This window comes from Oratosquilla oratoria, chromosome 1 (assembly GCF_046742065.1).
Source record: "Oratosquilla oratoria isolate Oo_2021 chromosome 1, ASM4674206v1, whole genome shotgun sequence".
In the NCBI taxonomy this organism is placed as follows: domain Eukaryota; kingdom Metazoa; phylum Arthropoda; class Malacostraca; order Stomatopoda; family Squillidae; genus Oratosquilla; species Oratosquilla oratoria.
The window spans coordinates 30325853-30333352 of record NC_134777.1 but is presented as its reverse complement, the minus strand read 5'-3'; positions in this window follow the sequence as shown (position 1 = coordinate 30333352).

Here is a 7500-nt window from a genome sequence, read left to right as displayed (position 1 = left end):
AAAGATGATACGATACGTGGAAATGCAACAAGTGTGGACCCGGATTAAACTTGCCATTGTCAGTACAACCTCCAAGCAGAGTGACTCCGACTGACCAAGACAGGAAGCATGAAAGTTTGCGACGCGACGAGATTCCGCAATGGCTCAAGATCTCCATACCTTATTACGCGTATGATGACCCATCATCCAGGAGGAGCCAAATACAGAGGGAGGGAAGGAGGGGTGGTGAATGGGAGTGGAGTGGGTAGGGATGAAATAGATGGGAGTGGAATTATGCCGTTTGACTTTGGCTACCTCCCTTGTGAGGTGGAGGAAGCCCTTGGTGTGTGTGTATATATATATATATGAGTGGTAATTCTGTCTTCACACCTCAACATATATATATATATATATATATATATACATGTATATATATATATATATATATAGATATATATATATACATATACATATATATACATATCTAAATGTACGGTGTTTCACAACGTTGAACAGAATTGTCTAGCGGCCTAAGATTTTATAATCAGATGGGTAGTTCAGTGAGGAACAGAGTTCCCCCATCATCTAAATAAGACTACATTTAGCCAACTTACAGTGATTTACAGTGATAAAGATATATACATTTGCTGCTGATAAAGAAAAATCTATCATTTCGCTCACGCTACGGCGACGCATTTGACACACTTAGTTTTCGCCAAACAGTTTCATTCAGCTGAGGTCGGCGTCTCGTTCCAAAGGGATTCGTTCGATTTCTCGATTTCCTTTTGCTTCGACCTTTTCCTTTCAATTTCCCCTCCTCCCTTTTTTTCACCAGTCTTCTCTTCTCTCCTCCCTCTCTCTGTCTGTCTGTCTGCCTGTCCCTGTCCCTGTCAATTTGTCTCTTCGTTAGTCGTGAAGCTTTGTTCACTTTTCCTTTATGTGTGTGTGTAATTGTGTGTGTAAGTGTGTAAGTGTGTGTGTGTAAATGTGTGTGCGTGCGTGTGTGTGTGTGTGTGTGTGTGTGTGTGTGTGTGTGTGTGTGTGTGTGTGTGTGTGTGTGTGTGTGTGTGTGTGTGTGTGTGTGTGTGTGTGTGTAAGTGTGTGTGTGTGTGTGTGTGTGTGTGTGTGTGTGTGTGTGTGTGTGTGTGTGTGTGTGTGTGTGTGTGTGTGTGTGTGTGTGTGTGTGTGTGTATGTGTGTATGTGTGCGTGTATATAATGTTTTAATTGTAATCCACGAATGGTCTAAATCCAGTCCTGTCTTACTTCAGTCTCAGCCAGACAAGTTTTAAAGTGTGCAGCTCCACCATCTAGCCCTTGGTCACGTACAAGACTATTTTACAATGTAATCTTATTCTTGTGGCGTTCGCAAATTTCCATTTTCTTTAATGAAAAAAAAAATCACAATAGGAATAAGATTTAACAACTGTATTGGTTTATAACTGGCCAGTGATGATGTATTTGTTAAATGCATTGTTCCCTTCTGGTCTAGCGACAACTATTCAAATTTAAACTCCAAGGAGTTGAGATGGGGATAGATGAACAAGATTGCTGGTGATCTAAATGAGAGGATAAGTAAAAAGAAAATAGGAACTCCTAAAAAAAATGCTAAAGAGGTTAAGTAAGGTTAAGAGAAACACTAAGACGCTGTTTCAGAAACTCATGTTAAGACACCCAAGCAGTTTCCATTACCTTGTAAGAAGTTTGTAGTAAAGATTACAAAGGACTATAAAGAGAGAACATGCCAGCAGGAGACCTTTTAGTCCATAACTAAGCAAAATAAAAAAGTAAACAAAGAAATAAATAAGTAAATAAGTAGAACAAATAGATATATAATGACAATTAATAAACAAACAAGTAAAAAATTTTTGTAAAGAAAAAAATATTTCCTTTGCTATATATCTTCTTGTATGTTTCCTATTTGAAGTAAGTCTACAGCAGTTTCAATCAAATTTTGAACTGTGTTTTTTTCCGTTTTCTTTCGTTTGTCCTTCCAAGTACAGTTCTGCCAATAGAACAGTCCACTGCGGCCTTACACAAATCCTAATTGACTATGATTTCTCTAAAGTTTATTGACTCTTCATCTATTCTGTTATCCCGTTTGTTATGACAATGTGCTGAATATGTAGATTCTGACAATAAACTATCGTAAATTGTAGAAAAAAGTTTCGACAGGATTTCAACACGATGATCCTGTATGATATTGGTTCCCTGATGATGATGATAATAATGATGATGATGATCAGGAGGAGAAGGAAGAGTCCCTGTATAGTTCCACTTTACAATGGAAAAGGGGACAAGTGTGAGTGTAGTAGTTTCAGAGGGATCAGTTTGTTAAGTGTAGTTGGGAAGGCTTATGGGAGGGTTTTGATTGAGAGGATTAGGAGAGGAACAGAGGGAGCAATTGGTGAGGAACAGTATGGGTTTAGGACAGGTAGGATTGCGTGGATCATATTTTTGTGGTAAAACAGATATGTGAGAAAGCTTTAGGAAAAGGCAATTATTATTTTTTTTTTTAGGGCCTTTATGGATTTACAAAAGTCTTATGACAGGGTAGGCAGGAGGGCACTGTGGGAGGTATTGCAGATAAATGGGATAGAAGTAAAGCTATTAAGAGCAGTCAAGAGTTGTAGAGATTGTGTTAGAATCAGAAATGGAGAGAGTGAGTGGTTTGAGGTAAAGGTGGGACTTTGCCAGGGATGTGTTATGTCGCTTTTGCTGTTCAGTTTATACATGGATGGGGTGGTGCGAGAGATAAGTGCAAGGGTAATGGGTCGGAGATTGGAGATGGTTAAAGGAAATGGAGAAAAGTGGGAGACAAGCCAGTTGTTTGCTGACAACACTGCGCCTGTGGCAGGATCAGAGGAGGGATTGAGGAAGTTGGTGACATAGTTTGGGAAGGTGTGCAAAAGAAGTAAATTGAAGATAAATGTGAGTAAAAGTAATGTGATGAGATGTACAAGGAGAGAAAGTGGCATCAGACTGGAAATGAGTATTAAGGGAGAGAGACTAGAGGAAGTGGATAGTCTTAGATACTTCGGTGCGAATCTGGCAGGAAAGGGAGGAGTGGGGATGGAGGTAGAATGTAGATTGAGAGAAGCAAGTAAATGTCTTGGGGGATTAAAAAGTGTAATGAAAAATAGACATCTGGGAATGGATGCTAAGAGGATATTGTATGAAGGAGTGATTGTGCTGACATCACTATATGGAGCATAAAACATGGAGCATAAAAGAGGAGGAGTTGGAATATGTTTGAGATGAGATACCTGAGATGTATGATAGGGGTTAATTGGCTAGATAGAGTGAGAAACGAGGAGGTGAGGAGGATAAGGGGGGTGGAAAGGGAGTTAGGAGATAGGGTTGATGAAAGAGTATTGGGATGGTTTGGACACATGGAAAGAATGAGTGAAGAAGGATTAGTAAAAGAGGTGTGGAAGGCAGAGGTGGAAAGGGTGAACATGAAGGGGCGACCAAGAGTGAGATGGATGAATGGGTTGAAAGGGCCATTGGGAAAGAGGAGAATGTCTGTTGAGGAAGAGCGGGAGAAGACAGAAGATAGAGGTGAATGGAGAATGGTTGTGTATGAACGATGCTGTGATGCATGAAAGGGACTGGGTGGGCGATGAAGGGTAAATGGGGTATGTGTGAAAGAATTGACTTGACACAGCCCGAAAGGATTTCTCCCCGTCTTCTCTTTTCCTGCATGAGGGGGCGGAAAGTGGGGTCGCCGGTTTAATGAAGCGGCATTGCTGTGGATGTGCTGCGTCTTGCGACATTGCTTCTGACCTAGGGCAGTGGGCGAGATGCAGGGATGACCCGTCATTCAGGAGGAGCCAAGATAAGAGGGAGGGAGGGTGGGTGAACGGGAGTGAAGAATGTGGGCATGGAATGGGTGGGAGTGGATTTTATACCTTTGTTTTTTGGCTACCTCCTTTGTTAGGGGGAAAGAGCCTTTGGTATATATATGTATATTATTTTATCTATATGTATTTTTTTGTTACCCTCGGTATTAAAGTCTCCTGTATTTAATGATAAAAGTTATCCTTTAATGAGAGGTTTCACATTCATCTACAACTACGACTTACTGAAGCATATTTCATCTTAATGAAAAACATCTACTATTAGAAATCGCTTGAACCAAAGCAATAAGAATAATTTCAAATTATACATTGATTGTTTCCTCGGTTTAAAAACCTTTGAAGTTGGATTTTGGTTACTTTGAGTGACACTAGACGATTTTATTCAGCTTAGAAATGGGTACTAAATTCGAAGGGTTAATCAGGCACTTGGCCTTTGGTTGGCTAAGTTTTCTATTCTTATATCATAGCTCTTCAACATCTAAAGGGTTGAGAAATTTTGGAAGCCAGTCAGAGATGTGAATTTCCCAAATGTAGTAGCAGGTTAGTGACCTCGTTGTCGTTAAACATCAAGTTAGCTGAAAACTAGCTAATTTCACTATATAATAACACGCTCATTCTTAACCTAACCTAAACTTGCCTAAACAAAATGATAGCTATACCTTGCAACAAAATAGACAGTCTGATTTTAAAATCTGTTTATTTGGTTCTCCGGGAAATCTTACGCTTGAATGACATATTTATATGTACCAGGGCGCAAGTTATCCTAACCTTACCTTACCGAAAAGTACCGTATCCCAGTTCAAATCTCCTTCTACGGTTGGGATGATGTCACAAGTGTCACTTAAAATCGGAGGCTTAGTAAATGTCACATCTCATCTGAGGTATTGACAATCATTGGGTTTATTGGATATTGAAAATGCATTTGACAATTCCCCTTTTTTTTTAACAAAAAGAAACGCTATACCCTTTCTTCAAGTCAAATATGTGATACATGTAACTAATAGATTAACAACATTAATACGAGTATCATTTGTTGCACAATGCTTATATGATACACCAGCTAGATACACACGAGTTTTGCGTGTCCAACAACAGCCAAGTGCATTGCAACATGGAAAATTTGGAAACTCATCTTCAAGGTTTGAATTTTGTTTCATTTCAACAGTTATACGTTCAGAGCGTGTGTTGGCTTTGTTTACAGTCTGCAAATCTATTGCAGTTTGATGTTTCTATACTCTCGCTGACCGAGCGGATTGGTGCGTCGCAATTTGCGGCGGAAGTCGAGGTAATGGTAGTTAAAATCGCCACTAGCGAGTTGGACCAAGGGCATGGTTTATCAAGTCCCATGCTACAAAGTCCTCTGTAAGGGGAACAGTCCTAGCCTCCTGATAGGGGGAGTTCGCGACGTTAATCTGAATCATTTCCTTCATTTATGTTTTCCGAACATGAAGGCCAAGGTTTTCCTCAACTAGTCTTGCGGCTCATGGTCTTGTAATAACCGCAAACTGCTGTTGACTTGGTCAAACACGGCGCAGCAGCCAAATGGATTCTGTGCATCACTAAACTAGAGCTTCCACTTAAAGTTTAGTGTTACCCAGAACAAAACCACTAAATCAACAAACTGCCCGTAACAAAATCTTCAGTTACAAATTTTGGCCGATTGATCGAAAGAGTTCTCATGTAATTTTGTGGACTAGAGGTCTCTCTAAAACCGAATGAAATATTCTGACGTTAACTAGAACAAAATATCTAAATCACATAAACGCACAAAAGAGTTTCTAAGTTAAATAAAATCGTCTAGCATTAGCTAGAAAAAATAAATTCCAACCACGAAAGGACAGTTGGAATTTCTGTAAGTTGTACAAAATATCTAGTGTTAGCCAGAATATTCAAAATCGACGCTAGCCGAGCGGTTTAGAGCGTCGCTACTTGCGGCGTAGGTCGAGGAGACGGCATTTCGAACTCTGCCCCCAGCGAGTTGGACCAAGGGAATGGTTCATGAAATTCCACGCTACTAGTCCTCTGTATGAGGCACTGTTCTAGCCTTCTGATAGGGGGAGTCTGCGATATTAAAGCAAATTATCATCACTTTAGAGGGTCAGTATCGAATCTTTCGTAATCGGCAACCCATCTCTCAGGACTGAGCCCGGGTAGGACAGTCCAATCACGTGACTGAAATTTGTACTTCAACCAAAGTCAAAACAAGAACAGGTCAGTTTATTTCGAAAAGAAATCTGACTTCATGGGGACCCTTGCCAAGTACAAGCCTGAATATACAAGTCGAGCTGATCATCTGCTGTCGACGTCGACTCTTAGGATTCGTTCCCTAGTGAACTGACCTGTTCTTGTCTAGACTCCATGGCCGAAACTTTCTTCAATATTGTTTTTAATACTTACATGAAAGTTTTCCGATCTTTATTGGGTTCTCGTTTTTCATGATTACTCGTTCTTTTTTATAAAAAAAAAAAAAATTCAGTCATATTTGAGAAGCAAAATAAAAAGGGTAATAGAGAAGAGTCTTTCTTATCAGGGGAGTATAGAGTGTAATCCAAATACATACAAGAATAGATGTTGCCCAGAGTTTAATCAACAGCGAGCCCACAACTCAAAGTAACCGACAACGATACTAGAGTACTCCCTTAGATCTTTCTAAAGAGAAACATTGGAGTTGTCTATATTGTATAAGTGTGGAGTAATTTTTATGTCGCCGACTCGTAAGAATAGGAAAGAAAGAGGATCAGAGGGAGGGAGGGAGGAGAAAACAAGGAAGAGGGGTGGAGGAGAAGGAGGAGAAGGAGGAGGAGGAGGAGGAGGAGGAGGAGGAGGAGGAGAAGGGAAGGAAAAGGAAGAGGAGAATAGAAATGAGGAGAAAGAAAAGGAAGAGAAGGAGAGAGAGGAGAAGAGGAAGGAGGAGAGGGAGGAGGTGAAGGAATAAGAATAAGAAGAAAGAGAAGGAAGAGAAGGAGAAGGATGAGGAGAGGGAGGAGGAGAGGGAGGAGGAGAGGGAGGAGGAGAGGGAAGAGGTGAAGGAGGAGGGGGGAATAGAGGAAGGAGGGAAGGGAAGAGAAGAGGAGAGGAAAGAGGAGGAGGAAGAGAAGGAGAGGGAGGAGGAGGAGAGGGAGGAGGAGGAGGAGGAGGAGGAGGAGGAGGAGGAGGAGGGAGGGAGGAGGAGGGGAGAGGAGGAAGAGGAGGAAGAGGAGGAGGATGTGGAGGGAAACAGTTGTTGATTGCCAGTTCTTATGTAAAAATGTCGAGGAAGATGAATTTAGTTTGACGGAGAGCTGGGCCTGGTCCATAAGGCGAGCGCGAGCACCTCGATATTAAGATAAGCAGTGATGGGTTTTGAAGATAAATCACGAGAGGGTGAGCCTCTCCGACGTCCATCCCGTAGGACCCTCGCTTGAAAGTATTCGATATTGGCCCCAAGGTCACACTAAGAAGGAGGAGACCCCAAACGTCCTATTTTGTAATACAATCACACAATTTATATACAAATGTATTCACAACTGACGAAATCAAGAGGTGTGTGTTAACTTAATTTCATTAAGTTATAATTTCCTTGATCGTCTTCCTACTCAAGGTATGCCACGGAAGATGAATAAGATAGACTGGTAATGACCATATTAAGGGAAAAAGTGCCACGGAAGGGTTTAATAGTCTATC